General features: G+C 51.1%; 16 non-coding genes across 16 annotated transcripts; 7 read left to right on the plus strand and 9 right to left on the minus strand.

Moving 5' to 3' along the window:
* Positions 1-439: 439 nt before the first annotated feature.
* On the minus strand, positions 440-512 carry trnav-uac (transfer RNA valine (anticodon UAC)). Its single transcript has one exon. It is a non-coding gene; the product is annotated as a tRNA-Val (tRNA).
* Positions 513-729: 217 nt separating this feature from the next.
* On the plus strand, positions 730-822 carry trnar-ucu (transfer RNA arginine (anticodon UCU)). Its single transcript has 2 exons — positions 730-766; positions 787-822. It is a non-coding gene; the product is annotated as a tRNA-Arg (tRNA).
* A 1,307-nt stretch (positions 823-2,129) lies between these two features.
* On the minus strand, positions 2,130-2,202 carry trnav-uac (transfer RNA valine (anticodon UAC)). The gene has a single exon. It is a non-coding gene; the product is annotated as a tRNA-Val (tRNA).
* Positions 2,203-2,428: 226 nt separating this feature from the next.
* trnar-ucu (transfer RNA arginine (anticodon UCU)) lies at positions 2,429-2,521 on the plus strand. Its single transcript has 2 exons — positions 2,429-2,465; positions 2,486-2,521. It is a non-coding gene; the product is annotated as a tRNA-Arg (tRNA).
* Positions 2,522-3,828: 1,307 nt separating this feature from the next.
* On the minus strand, positions 3,829-3,901 carry trnav-uac (transfer RNA valine (anticodon UAC)). Its single transcript has one exon. It is a non-coding gene; the product is annotated as a tRNA-Val (tRNA).
* A 217-nt stretch (positions 3,902-4,118) lies between these two features.
* On the plus strand, positions 4,119-4,211 carry trnar-ucu (transfer RNA arginine (anticodon UCU)). The gene is made up of 2 exons: positions 4,119-4,155; positions 4,176-4,211. It is a non-coding gene; the product is annotated as a tRNA-Arg (tRNA).
* Positions 4,212-5,518: 1,307 nt separating this feature from the next.
* On the minus strand, positions 5,519-5,591 carry trnav-uac (transfer RNA valine (anticodon UAC)). The gene has a single exon. It is a non-coding gene; the product is annotated as a tRNA-Val (tRNA).
* Positions 5,592-5,808: 217 nt separating this feature from the next.
* Positions 5,809-5,901, plus strand: trnar-ucu (transfer RNA arginine (anticodon UCU)). The gene is made up of 2 exons: positions 5,809-5,845; positions 5,866-5,901. It is a non-coding gene; the product is annotated as a tRNA-Arg (tRNA).
* Positions 5,902-7,185: 1,284 nt separating this feature from the next.
* On the minus strand, positions 7,186-7,258 carry trnav-uac (transfer RNA valine (anticodon UAC)). Its single transcript has one exon. It is a non-coding gene; the product is annotated as a tRNA-Val (tRNA).
* Positions 7,259-7,484: 226 nt separating this feature from the next.
* trnar-ucu (transfer RNA arginine (anticodon UCU)) lies at positions 7,485-7,577 on the plus strand. The gene is made up of 2 exons: positions 7,485-7,521; positions 7,542-7,577. It is a non-coding gene; the product is annotated as a tRNA-Arg (tRNA).
* A 1,307-nt stretch (positions 7,578-8,884) lies between these two features.
* On the minus strand, positions 8,885-8,957 carry trnav-uac (transfer RNA valine (anticodon UAC)). Its single transcript has one exon. It is a non-coding gene; the product is annotated as a tRNA-Val (tRNA).
* Positions 8,958-9,183: 226 nt separating this feature from the next.
* On the plus strand, positions 9,184-9,276 carry trnar-ucu (transfer RNA arginine (anticodon UCU)). The gene is made up of 2 exons: positions 9,184-9,220; positions 9,241-9,276. It is a non-coding gene; the product is annotated as a tRNA-Arg (tRNA).
* A 1,307-nt stretch (positions 9,277-10,583) lies between these two features.
* On the minus strand, positions 10,584-10,656 carry trnav-uac (transfer RNA valine (anticodon UAC)). Its single transcript has one exon. It is a non-coding gene; the product is annotated as a tRNA-Val (tRNA).
* A 226-nt stretch (positions 10,657-10,882) lies between these two features.
* On the plus strand, positions 10,883-10,975 carry trnar-ucu (transfer RNA arginine (anticodon UCU)). The gene is made up of 2 exons: positions 10,883-10,919; positions 10,940-10,975. It is a non-coding gene; the product is annotated as a tRNA-Arg (tRNA).
* A 1,307-nt stretch (positions 10,976-12,282) lies between these two features.
* On the minus strand, positions 12,283-12,355 carry trnav-uac (transfer RNA valine (anticodon UAC)). Its single transcript has one exon. It is a non-coding gene; the product is annotated as a tRNA-Val (tRNA).
* Positions 12,356-13,964: 1,609 nt separating this feature from the next.
* On the minus strand, positions 13,965-14,037 carry trnav-uac (transfer RNA valine (anticodon UAC)). The gene has a single exon. It is a non-coding gene; the product is annotated as a tRNA-Val (tRNA).
* Positions 14,038-14,117: the final 80 nt, after the last annotated feature.

Raw genomic sequence — 14,117 nt, forward strand, 5'->3', positions numbered from 1 at the left:
CTTTCTAACGCCCTCTCTTTGTTACCTAAAAGGACTGCTGACCCGTGGGAATCCATTGTGGCCCTTGGAAGTATCTTTTGGGGCTGCAGATGCTGGTTTTCTGTGTCTTGGGGTAATAGTGAATGTTGATGTACTTAGAACATAAAAGGGGAACTTGTGTGACATTCATGTCTTTTTCTAGTCAGTGTGTGCATTGGTGATTCTGGGAGATGAACAGGAACTGTGGAAAACTTGAGGGAGACCAGCAGCCCCTTTGTGTTTGCTAGGAAGCGCAGTCGCACACGAGGCAGGAGTAGACCACGTCCGAGCGATCACCTTGCTCTGACACCATTAACGCTGCAAGTATTTCACGGTAGAGACATCTTTACTATTTTACTCATCACGTTAAAGGAAGGATGCGATGGCTTTCGGGGGACGGGGTTAGGAGGAACAACGATCTTGGTTCCACTGGGGATCGAACCCAGGCCCTACTGCGTGTAAAGCAGACGTGATAACCACTACACTATGGAACCTCAGGACAGAGTCTGCCTCCAGAAGGAATAGGATCCGCACGGGAACCCCTCTTGTGACAGTGTACAATACGATCTGTATTGCGTCTGATTTTCCTGCTTCAGATCTGGGACACTGTCCTCCGTGCTGTGGACACAGGAATGTGTAGAATTCTAAAGTAACTGGTGATGTCACAGACCGGTAGGGTTAAAGGTTCGGGTGAAAGGTCAGGTGAGCAGTGGCTCTGTGGCGCAATGGATAGCGCATTGGACTTCTAGACGGTGAGTGTGTGAAGGCATTCAAAGGTTGTGGGTTCGAGTCCCACCAGAGTCGACTTTTGCACTAATTCGCAGTGTGCTCGTTCTTTCTGAAAGAGCTCGCATTTCAAGTAGAAGTGTCATCCCTCTGCTGTGGAACGTGTTTCTCCTTATGGTGTGTACTGGATGCGCCTGAGAGTGTTCTAAGGTGCTCAGAAGATGGCTTTGGTCGAAGCACAACCGCCAAGCCCTAAAAGCGCCCCCTTCTCTTTTGTTCCGCGAGCACTGACGATCGCCTCATGCAGATGACGAACAGGTCACAATTAGCAACAGGTTAAGAAGACACTGGCCATCCTGACAGGAAGCAATTAACACACCTTAGGTACTGAGGCACAGAGGTGTGAGTGGCTGCTGAGCCAGTTTGAACCACACCTTGGGCAGAGGGGGAGGGGGCAGGAAACAAAGAAGTGATAGGGCCCATAACACCTAAGGTCTGCATACTCCCAGTTCTCAAACGACCCAGGCCTCCTCCTGATAAGCAGTGGAAAACCCCCTGGGTGGGGGGGGGGGAGTGGCTAACGGAAGGGCTAAGAAGATGGGAGCCTGAATAGAGGGGCACTCTCTCTTTCCGCAAAGCCCTCGACCCAGGGCAGGCAGCGCAAGGGAAACCGCAGGCTGCGAGACCACACAGGAGAGGAACCATGGGTCCAGGAACTGCAGATCACGCGAGCCATTGGCAGTGGAATGGAGGTACTGTGCAGAGACTTTGATTAGCTCTAGGCAAGGACCATAGAAACTGGCCTGGTGAACCGCTATTGAAATGAGGGGAATGCATGGTGCAGCCTGCAGGAGGACTCCCCACATAGCCCAAAGAGAGATTTGGGAAATTGGATGTGTGGCATCCCTCTTCTATGTGCAGCTGCTCTTCTTTGTAGCGTCATAGACTTTCTAACGCCCTCTCTTTGTTACCTAAAAGGACTGCTGACCCGTGGGAATCCATTGTGGCCCTTGGAAGTATCTTTTGGGGCTGCAGATGCTGGTTTTCTGTGTCTTGGGGTAATAGTGAATGTTGATGTACTTAGAACATAAAAGGGGAACTCGTGTGATATTCATGTCTTTTTCTAGTCAGTGTGTGCATTGGTGATTCTGGGAGATGAACAGGAACTGTGGAAAACTTGAGGGAGACCAGCAGCCCCTTTGTGTTTGCTAGGAAGCGCAGTCGCACACGAGGCAGGAGTAGACCACGTCCGAGCGATCACCTTGCTCTGACACCATTAACGCTGCAAGTATTTCACGGTAGAGACATCTTTACTATTTTACTCATCACGTTAAAGGAAGGATGCGATGGCTTTCGGGGGACGGGGTTAGGAGGAACAACGATCTTGGTTCCACTGGGGATCGAACCCAGGCCCTAATGCGTGTAAAGCAGACGTGATAACCACTACACTATGGAACCTCAGGACAGAGTCTGCCTCCAGAAGGAATAGGATCCGCACGGGAACCCCTCTTGTGACAGTGTACAATACGATCTGTATTCCAGCTGTTGCGTCTGATTTTCCTGCTTCAGATCTGGGACACTGTCCTCCGTGCTGTGGACACAGGAATGTGTAGAATTCTAAAGTAACTGGTGATGTCACAGAACGGTAGGGTTAAAGGTTCGGGTGAAAGGTGAGGTGAGCAGTGGCTCTGTGGCGCAATGGATAGCGCATTGGACTTCTAGACGGTGAGTGTGTGAAAACATTCAAAGGTTGTGGGTTCGAGTCCCACCAGAGTCGACTTTTGCACTAATTCGCAGTGTGCTCGTTCTCTCTGAAAGAGCTCGCATTTCAAGTAGAAGTGTCATCCCTCTGCTGTGGAACGTGTTTCTCCTTATGGTGTGTACTGGATGCGCCTGAGAGTGTTCTAAGGTGCTCAGAAGATGGCTTTGGTCGAAGCACAACCGCCAAGCCCTAAAAGCGCCCCCTTCTCTTTTGTTCCGCGAGCACTGACGATCGCCTCATGCAGATGACGAACAGGTCACAATTAGCAACAGGTTAAGAAGACACTGGCCATCCTGACAGGAAGCAATTAACACACCTTAGGTACTGAGGCACAGAGGTGTGAGTGGCTGCTGAGCCAGTTTGAACCACACCTTGGGCAGAGGGGGAGGGGGCAGGAAACAAAGAAGTGATAGGGCCCATAACACCTAAGGTCTGCATACTCCCAGTTCTCAAACGACCCAGGCCTCCTCCTGATAAGCAGTGGAAAACCCCCTGGGTGGGGGGGGGGGAGTGGCTAACGGAAGGGCTAAGAAGATGGGAGCCTGAATAGAGGGGCACTCTCTCTTTCCGCAAAGCCCTCGACCCAGGACAGGCAGCGCAAGGGAAACCGCAGGCTGCGAGACCACACAGGAGAGGAACCATGGGTCCAGGAACTGTAGATCACGAGAGCCATTGGCAGTGGAATGGAGGTACTGTGCAGAGACTTTGATTAGCTCTAGGCAAGGACCATAGAAACTGGCCTGGTGAACCGCTATTGAAATGAGGGGAATGCATGGTGCAGCCTGCAGGAGGACTCCCCACATAGCCCAAAGAGAGATTTGGGAAATTGGATGTGTGGCATCCCTCTTCTATGTGCAGCTGCTCTTCTTTGTAGCGTCATAGACTTTCTAACGCCCTCTCTTTGTTACCTAAAAGGACTGCTGACCCGTGGGAATCCATTGTGGCCCTTGGAAGTATCTTTTGGGGCTGCAGATGCTGGTTTTCTGTGTCTTGGGGTAATAGTGAATGTTGATGTACTTAGAACATAAAAGGGGAACTTGTGTCATATTCATGTCTTTTTCTAGTCAGTGTGTGCATTGGTGATTCTGGGAGATGAACAGGAACTGTGGAAAACTTGAGAGAGACCAGCAGCCCCTTTGTGTTTGCTAGGAAGCGCAGTCGCACACGAGGCAGGAGTAGACCACGTCCGAGCGATCACCTTGCTCTGACACCATTAACGCTGCAAGTATTTCACGGTAGAGACATCTTTACTATTTTACTCATCACGTTAAAGGAAGGATGCGATGGCTTTCGGGGGACGGGGTTAGGAGGAACAACGATCTTGGTTCCACTGGGGATCGAACCCAGGCCCTACTGCGTGTAAAGCAGACATGATAACCACTACACTATGGAACCTCAGGACAGAGTCTGCCTCCAGAAGGAATAGGATCCGCACGGGAACCCCTCTTGTGACAGTGTACAATACGATCTGTATTGCGTCTGATTTTCCTGCTTCAGATCTGGGACACTGTCCTCCGTGCTGTGGACACAGGAATGTGTAGAATTCTAAAGTAACTGGTGATGTCACAGAACGGTAGGGTTAAAGGTTCGGGTGAAAGGTGAGGTGAGCAGTGGCTCTGTGGCGCAATGGATAGCGCATTGGACTTCTAGATGGTGAGTGTGTGAAGGCATTCAAAGGTTGTGGGTTCGAGTCCCACCAGAGTCGACTTTTGCACTAATTCGCAGTGTGCTCGTTCTTTCTGAAAGAGCTCGCATTTCAAGTAGAAGTGTCATCCCTCTGCTGTGGAACGTGTTTCTCCTTATGGTGTGTACTGGATGCGCCTGAGAGTGTTCTAAGGTGCTCAGAAGATGGCTTTGGTCGAAGCACAACCGCCAAGCCCTAAAAGCGCCCCCTTCTCTTTTGTTCCGCGAGCACTGACGATCGCCTCATGCAGATGACGAACAGGTCACAATTAGCAACAGGTTAAGAAGACACTGGCCATCCTGACAGGAAGCAATTAACACACCTTAGGTACTGAGGCACAGAGGTGTGAGTGGCTGCTGAGCCAGTTTGAACCACACCTTGGGCAGAGGGGGAGGGGGCAGGAAACAAAGAAGTGATAGGGCCCATAACACCTAAGGTCTGCATACTCCCAGTTCTCAAACGACCCAGGCCTCCTCCTGATAAGCAGTGGAAAACCCCCTGGGTGGGGGGGGGGGAGTGGCTAACGGAAGGGCTAAGAAGATGGGAGCCTGAATAGAGGGGCACTCTCTCTTTCCGCAAAGCCCTCGACCCAGGACAGGCAGCGCTAGGGAAACCGCAGGCTGCGAGACCACACAGGAGAGGAACCATGGGTCCAGGAACTGCAGATCACGCGAGCCATTGGCAGTGGAATGGAGGTACTGTGCAGAGACTTTGATTAGCTCTAGGCAAGGACCATAGAAACTGGCCTGGTGAACCGCTATTGAAATGAGGGGAATGCATGGTGCAGCCTGCAGGAGGACTCCCCACATAGCCCAAAGAGAGATTTGGGAAATTGGATGTGTGGCATCCCTCTTCTATGTGCAGCTGCTCTTCTTTGTAGCGTCATAGACTTTCTAACGCCCTCTCTTTGTTACCTAAAAGGACTGCTGACCCGTGGGAATCCATTGTGGCCCTTGGAAGTATCTTTTGGGGCTGCAGATGCTGGTTTTCTGTGTCTTGGGGTAATAGTGAATGTTGATGTACTTAGAACATAAAAGGGGAACTCGTGTGATATTCATGTCTTTTTCTAGTCAGTGTGTGCATTGGTGATTCTGGGAGATGAACAGGAACTGTGGAAAACTTGAGGGAGACCAGCAGCCCCTTTGTGTTTGCTAGGAAGCGCAGTCGCACACGAGGCAGGAGTAGACCACGTCCGAGCGATCACCTTGCTCTGACACCATTAACGCTGCAAGTATTTCACGGTAGAGACATCTTTACTATTTTACTCATCACGTTAAAGGAAGGATGCGATGGCTTTCGGGGGACGGGGTTAGGAGGAACAACGATCTTGGTTCCACTGGGGATCGAACCCAGGCCCTACTGCGTGTAAAGCAGACGTGATAACCACTACACTATGGAACCTCAGGACAGAGTCTGCCTCCAGAAGGAATAGGATCCGCACGGGAACCCCTCTTGTGACAGTGTACAATACGATCTGTATTGCGTCTGATTTTCCTGCTTCAGATCTGGGACACTGTCCTCCGTGCTGTGGACACAGGAATGTGTAGAATTCTAAAGTAACTGGTGATGTCACAGAACGGTAGGGTTAAAGGTTCGGGTGAAAGGTCAGGTGAGCAGTGGCTCTGTGGTGCAATGGATAGCGCATTGGACTTCTAGACGGTGAGTGTGTGAAGGCATTCAAAGGTTGTGGGTTCGAGTCCCACCAGAGTCGACCTTTGCACTAATTCGCAGTGTGCTCGTTCTTTCTGAAAGAGCTCGCATTTCAAGTAGAAGTGTTTCTCCTTATGGTGTGTACTGGATGCGCCTGAGAGTGTTCTAAGGTGCTCAGAAGATGGCTTTGGTCGAAGCACAACCGCCAAGCCCTAAAAGCGCCCCCTTCTCTTTTGTTCCGCGAGCACTGACGATCGCCTCATGCAGATGACGAACAGGTCACAATTAGCAACAGGTTAAGAAGACACTGGCCATCCTGACAGGAAGCAATTAACACACCTTAGGTACTGAGGCACAGAGGTGTGAGTGGCTGCTGAGCCAGTTTGAACCACACCTTGGGCAGAGGGGGAGGGGGCAGGAAACAAAGAAGTGATAGGGCCCATAACACCTAAGGTCTGCATACTCCCAGTTCTCAAACGACCCAGGCCTCCTCCTGATAAGCAGTGGAAAACCCCCTGGGTGGGGGGGGGGGAGTGGCTAACGGAAGGGCTAAGAAGATGGGAGCCTGAATAGAGGGGCACTCTCTCTTTCCGCAAAGCCCTCGACCCAGGGCAGGCAGCGCAAGGGAAACCGCAGGCTGCGAGACCACACAGGAGAGGAACCATGGGTCCAGGAACTGCAGATCACGCGAGCCATTGGCAGTGGAATGGAGGTACTGTGCAGAGACTTTGATTAGCTCTAGGCAAGGACCATAGAAACTGGCCTGGTGAACCGCTATTGAAATGAGGGGAATGCATGGTGCAGCCTGCAGGAGGACTCCCCACATAGCCCAAAGAGAGATTTGGGAAATTGGATGTGTGGCATCCCTCTTCTATGTGCAGCTGCTCTTCTTTGTAGCGTCATAGACTTTCTAACGCCCTCTCTTTGTTACCTAAAAGGACTGCTGACCCGTGGGAATCCATTGTGGCCCTTGGAAGTATCTTTTGGGGCTGCAGATGCTGGTTTTCTGTGTCTTGGGGTAATAGTGAATGTTGATGTACTTAGAACATAAAAGGGGAACTCGTGTGATATTCATGTCTTTTTCTAGTCAGTGTGTGCATTGGTGATTCTGGGAGATGAACAGGAACTGTGGAAAACTTGAGAGAGACCAGCAGCCCCTTTGTGTTTGCTAGGAAGCGCAGTCGCACACGAGGCAGGAGTAGACCACGTCCGAGCGATCACCTTGCTCTGACACCATTAACGCTGCAAGTATTTCACGGTAGAGACATCTTTACTATTTTACTCATCACGTTAAAGGAAGGATGCGATGGCTTTCGGGGGACAGGGTTAGGAGGAACAACGATCTTGGTTCCACTGGGGATCGAACCCAGGCCCTACTGCATGTAAAGCAGACGTGATAACCACTACACTATGGAACCTCAGGACAGAGTCTGCCTCCAGAAGGAATAGGATCCGCACGGGAACCCCTCTTGTGACAGTGTACAATACGATCTGTATTCCAGCTGTTGCGTCTGATTTTCCTGCTTCAGATCTGGGACACTGTCCTCCGTGCTGTGGACACAGGAATGTGTAGAATTCTAAAGTAACTGGTGATGTCACAGAACGGTAGGGTTAAAGGTTCGGGTGAAAGGTCAGGTGAGCAGTGGCTCTGTGGCGCAATGGATAGCGCATTGGACTTCTAGACGGTGAGTGTGTGAAGGCATTCAAAGGTTGTGGGTTCGAGTCCCACCAGAGTCGACTTTTGCACTAATTCGCAGTGTGCTCGTTCTTTCTGAAAGAGCTCGCATTTCAAGTAGAAGTGTCATCCCTCTGCTGTGGAACGTGTTTCTCCTTATGGTGTGTACTGGATGCGCCTGAGAGTGTTCTAAGGTGCTCAGAAGATGGCTTTGGTCGAAGCACAACCGCCAAGCCCTAAAAGCGCCCCCTTCTCTTTTGTTCCGCGAGCACTGACGATCGCCTCATGCAGATGACGAACAGGTCACAATTAGCAACAGGTTAAGAAGACACTGGCCATCCTGACAGGAAGCAATTAACACACCTTAGGTACTGAGGCACAGAGGTGTGAGTGGCTGCTGAGCCAGTTTGAACCACACCTTGGGCAGAGGGGGAGGGGGCAGGAAACAAAGAAGTGATAGGGCCCATAACACCTAAGGTCTGCATACTCCCAGTTCTCAAACGACCCAGGCCTCCTCCTGATAAGCAGTGGAAAACCCCCTGGGTGGGGGGGGGGGAGTGGCTAACGGAAGGGCTAAGAAGATGGGAGCCTGAATAGAGGGGCACTCTCTCTTTCCGCAAAGCCCTCGACCCAGGACAGGCAGCGCAAGGGAAACCACAGGCTGCGAGACCACACAGGAGAGGAACCATGGGTCCAGGAACTGCAGATCACGAGAGCCATTGGCAGTGGAATGGAGGTACTGTGCAGAGACTTTGATTAGCTCTAGGCAAGGACCATAGAAACTGGCCTGGTGAACCGCTATTGAAATGAGGGGAATGCATGGTGCAGCCTGCAGGAGGACTCCCCACATAGCCCAAAGAGAGATTTGGGAAATTGGATGTGTGGCATCCCTCTTCTATGTGCAGCTGCTCTGCTTTGTAGCGTCATAGACTTTCTAACGCCCTCTCTTTGTTACCTAAAAGGACTGCTGACCCGTGGGAATCCATTGTGGCCCTTGGAAGTATCTTTTGGGGCTGCAGATGCTGGTTTTCTGTGTCTTGGGGTAATAGTGAATGTTGATGTACTTAGAACATAAAAGGGGAACTCGTGTGATATTCATGTCTTTTTCTAGTCAGTGTGTGCATTGGTGATTCTGGGAGATGAACAGGAACTGTGGAAAACTTGAGGGAGACCAGCAGCCCCTTTGTGTTTGCTAGGAAGCGCAGTCGCACACGAGGCAGGAGTAGACCACGTCCGAGCGATCACCTTGCTCTGACACCATTAACGCTGCAAGTATTTCACGGTAGAGACATCTTTACTATTTTACTCATCACGTTAAAGGAAGGATGCGATGGCTTTCGGGGGACGGGGTTAGGAGGAACAACGATCTTGGTTCCACTGGGGATCGAACCCAGGCCCTACAGCATGTAAAGCAGACGTGATAACCACTACACTATGGAACCTTAGGACAGAGTCTGCCTCCAGAAGGAATAGGATCCGCACGGGAACCCCTCTTGTGACAGTGTACAATACGATCTGTATTCCAGCTGTTGCGTCTGATTTTGCTGCTTCAGATCTGGGACACTGTCCTCCGTGCTGTGGACACAGGAATGTGTAGAATTCTAAAGTAACTGGTGATGTCACAGAACGGTAGGGTTAAAGGTTCGGGTGAAAGGTCAGGTGAGCAGTGGCTCTGTGGCGCAATGGATAGCGCATTGGACTTCTAGACGGTGAGTGTGTGAAGGCATTCAAAGGTTGTGGGTTCGAGTCCCACCAGAGTCGACTTTTGCACTAATTCGCAGTGTGCTCGTTCTTTCTGAAAGAGCTCGCATTTCAAGTAGAAGTGTCATCCCTCTGCTGTGGAACGTGTTTCTCCTTATGGTGTGTACTGGATGCGCCTGAGAGTGTTCTAAGGTGCTCAGAAGATGGCTTTGGTCGAAGCACAACCGCCAAGCCCTAAAAGCGCCCCCTTCTCTTTTGTTCCGCGAGCACTGACGATCGCCTCATGCAGATGACGAACAGGTCACAATTAGCAACAGGTTAAGAAGACACTGGCCATCCTGACAGGAAGCAATTAACACACCTTAGGTACTGAGGCACAGAGGTGTGAGTGGCTGCTGAGCCAGTTTGAACCACACCTTGGGCAGAGGGGGAGGGGGCAGGAAACAAAGAAGTGATAGGGCCCATAACACCTAAGGTCTGCATACTCCCAGTTCTCAAACGACCCAGGCCTCCTCCTGATAAGCAGTGGAAAACCCCCTGGGTGGGGGGGGGGGAGTGGCTAACGGAAGGGCTAAGAAGATGGGAGCCTGAATAGAGGGGCACTCTCTCTTTCCGCAAAGCCCTCGACCCAGGGCAGGCAGCGCAAGGGAAACCGCAGGCTGCGAGACCACACAGGAGAGGAACCATGGGTCCAGGAACTGCAGATCACGCGAGCCATTGGCAGTGGAATGGAGGTACTGTGCAGAGACTTTGATTAGCTCTAGGCAAGGACCATAGAAACTGGCCTGGTGAACCGCTATTGAAATGAGGGGAATGCATGGTGCAGCCTGCAGGAGGACTCCCCACATAGCCCAAAGAGAGATTTGGGAAATTGGATGTGTGGCATCCCTCTTCTATGTGCAGCTGCTCTTCTTTGTAGCGTCATAGACTTTCTAACGCCCTCTCTTTGTTACCTAAAAGGACTGCTGACCCGTGGGAATCCATTGTGGCCCTTGGAAGTATCTTTTGGGGCTGCAGATGCTGGTTTTCTGTGTCTTGGGGTAATAGTGAATGTTGATGTACTTAGAACATAAAAGGGGAACTTGTGTGATATTCATGTCTTTTTCTAGTCAGTGTGTGCATTGGTGATTCTGGGAGATGAACAGGAACTGTGGAAAACTTGAGAGAGACCAGCAGCCCCTTTGTGTTTGCTAGGAAGCGCAGTCGCACACGAGGCAGGAGTAGACCACGTCCGAGCGATCACCTTGCTCTGACACCATGAACGCTGCAAGTATTTCACGGTAGAGACATCTTTACTATTTTACTCATCACGTTAAAGGAAGGATGCGATGGCTTTCGGGGGACAGGGTTAGGAGGAACAACGATCTTGGTTCCACTGGGGATCGAACCCAGGCCCTACTGCATGTAAAGCAGACGTGATAACCACTACACTATGGAACCTCAGGACAGAGTCTGCCTCCAGAAGGAATAGGATCCGCACGGGAACCCCTCTTGTGACAGTGTACAATACGATCTGTATTCCAGCTGTTGCGTCTGATTTTCCTGCTTCAGATCTGGGACACTGTCCTCCGTGCTGTGGACACAGGAATGTGTAGAATTCTAAAGTAACTGGTGATGTCACAGAACGGTAGGGTTAAAGGTTCGGGTGAAAGGTGAGGTGAGCAGTGGCTCTGTGGCGCAATGGATAGCGCATTGGACTTCTAGATGGTGAGTGTGTGAAGATGTTCAAAGGTTGTGGGTTCGAGTCCCACCAGAGTCGACTTTTGCACTAATTCGCAGTGTGCTCGTTCTTTCTGAAAGAGCTCGCATTTCAAGTAGAAGTGTCATCCCTCTGCTGTGGAACGTGTTTCTCCTTATGGTGTGTACTGGATGCGCCTGAGAGTGTTCTAAGGTGCTCAGAAGATGGCTTTGGTCGAAGCACAACCGCCAAGCCCTAAAAGCGCCCCCTTCTCTTTTGTTCCGCGAGCACTGACGATCGCCTCATGCAGATGACGAACAGGTCACAATTAGCAACAGGTTAAGAAGACACTGGCCATCCTGACAGGAAGCAATTAACACACCTTAGGTACTGAGGCACAGAGGTGTGAGTGGCTGCTGAGCCAGTTTGAACCACACCTTGGGCAGAGGGGGAGGGGGCAGGAAACAAAGAAGTGATAGGGCCCATAACACCTAAGGTCTGCATACTCCCAGTTCTCAAACGACCCAGGCCTCCTCCTGATAAGCAGTGGAAAACCCCCTGGGTGGGGGGGGGGGAGTGGCTAACGGAAGGGCTAAGAAGATGGGAGCCTGAATAGAGGGGCACTCTCTCTTTCCGCAAAGCCCTCGACCCAGGACAGGCAGCGCAAGGGAAACCGCAGGCTGCGAGACCACACAGGAGAGGAACCATGGGTCCAGGAACTGCAGATCACGAGAGCCATTGGCAGTGGAATGGAGGTACTGTGCAGAGACTTTGATTAGCTCTAGGCAAGGACCATAGAAACTGGCCTGGTGAACCGCTATTGAAATGAGGGGAATGCATGGTGCAGCCTGCAGGAGGACTCCCCACATAGCCCAAAGAGAGATTTGGGAAATTGGATGTGTGGCATCCCTCTTCTATGTGCAGCTGCTCTTCTTTGTAGCGTCATAGACTTTCTAACGCCCTCTCTTTGTTACCTAAAAGGACTGCTGACCCGTGGGAATCCATTGTGGCCCTTGGAAGTATCTTTTGGGGCTGCAGATGCTGGTTTTCTGTGTCTTGGGGTAATAGTGAATGTTGATGTACTTAGAACATAAAAGGGGAACTCGTGTGATATTCATGTCTTTTTCTAGTCAGTGTGTGCATTGGTGATTCTGGGAGATGAACAGGAACTGTGGAAAACTTGAGGGAGACCAGCAGCCCCTTTGTGTTTGCTAGGAAGCGCAGTCGCACACGAGGCAGGAGTAGACCACGTCCGAGCGATCACCTTGCTCTGACACCATTAACGCTGCAAGTATTTCACGGTAGAGACATCTTTACTATTTTACTCATCACGTTAAAGGAAGGATGCGATGGCTTTCGGGGGACGGGGTTAGGAGGAACAACGATCTTGGTTCCACTGGGGATCGAACCCAGGCCCTACTGCGTGTAAAGCAGACGTGATAACCACTACACTATGGAACCTCAGGACAGAGTCTGCCTCCAGAAGGAATAGGATCCGCACGGGAACCCCTCTTGTGACAGTGTACAATACGATCTGTATTGCGTCTGATTTTCCTGCTTCAGATCTGGGACACTGTCCTCCGTGCTGTGGACACAGGAATGTGTAGAATTCTAAAGTAACTGGTGATGTCACAGAACGGTAGGGTTAAAGGTTCGGGTGAAAGGTCAGGTGAGCTGTGGCGCAATGGATAGCGCATTGGACTTCTAGACGGTGAGTGTGTGAAGGCATTCAAAGGTTGTGGGTTCGAGTCCCACCAGAGTCGACTTTTGCACTAATTCGCAGTGTGCTCGTTCTTTCTGAAAGAGCTCGCATTTCAAGTAGAAGTGTCATCCCTCTGCTGTGGAACGTGTTTCTCCTAATGGTGTGTACTGGATGCGCCTGAGAGTGTTCTAAGGTGCTCAGAAGATGGCTTTGGTCGAAGCACAACCGCCAAGCCCTAAAAGCGCCCCCTTCTCTTTTGTTCCGCGAGCACTGACGATCGCCTCATGCAGATGACGAACAGGTCACAATTAGCAGCAGGTTAAGAAGACACTGGCCATCCTGACAGGAAGCAATTAACACACCTTAGGTACTGAGGCACAGAGGTGTGAGTGGCTGCTGAGCCAGTTTGAACCACACCTTGGGCAGAGGGGGAGGGGGCAGGAAACAAAGAAGTGATAGGGCCCATAACACCTAAGGTCTGCATACTCCCAGTTCTCAAACGACCCAGGCCTCCTCCTGATAAGCAGTGGAAAACCCCCTGGGTGGGGGGGGGGGAGTGGCTAACGGAAGGGCTAAGAAGATGGGAGCCTGAATAGAGGGGCACTCTCTCTTTCCGCAAAGCGCTCGACCCAGGACAGGCAGCGCAAGGGAAACCGCAGGCTGCGAGACCACACAGGAGAGGAACCATGGGTCCAGGAACTGCAGATCACGCGAGCCATTGGCAGTGGAATGGAGGTACTGTGCAGAGACTTTGATTAGCTCTAGGCAAGGACCATAGAAACTGGCCTGGTGAACCGCTATTGAAATGAGGGGAATGCATGGTGCAGCCTGCAGGAGGACTCCCCACATAGCCCAAAGAGAGATTTGGGAAATTGGATGTGTGGCATCCCTCTTCTATGTGCAGCTGCTCTTCTTTGTAGCGTCATAGACTTTCTAACGCCCTCTCTTTGTTACCTAAAAGGACTGCTGACCCGTGGGAATCCATTGTGGCCCTTGGAAGTATCTTTTGGGGCTGCAGATGCTGGTTTTCTGTGTCTTGGGGTAATAGTGAATGTTGATGTACTTAGAACATAAAAGGGGAACTTGTGTGATATTCATGTCTTTTTCTAGTCAGTGTGTGCATTGGTGATTCTGGGAGATGAACAGGAACTGTGGAAAACTTGAGAGAGACCAGCAGCCCCTTTGTGTTTGCTAGGAAGCGCAGTCGCACACGAGGCAGGAGTAGACCACGTCCGAGCGATCACCTTGCTCTGACACCATTAACGCTGCAAGTATTTCACGGTAGAGACATCTTTACTATTTTACTCATCACGTTAAAGGAAGGATGCGATGGCTTTCGGGGGACGGGGTTAGGAGGAACAACGATCTTGGTTCCACTGGGGATCGAACCCAGGCCCTACTGCGTGTAAAGCAGACGTGATAACCACTACACTATGGAACCTCAGGACAGAGTCTGCCTCCAGAAGGAATAGGATCCGCACGGGAACCCCTCTTGTGACAGTGTACAATACGATCTGTATT

This window comes from Atractosteus spatula, chromosome 4 (assembly GCF_055471065.1).
Source record: "Atractosteus spatula isolate fAtrSpa1 chromosome 4, fAtrSpa1.hap1, whole genome shotgun sequence".
Taxonomy (NCBI): domain Eukaryota; kingdom Metazoa; phylum Chordata; class Actinopteri; order Semionotiformes; family Lepisosteidae; genus Atractosteus; species Atractosteus spatula.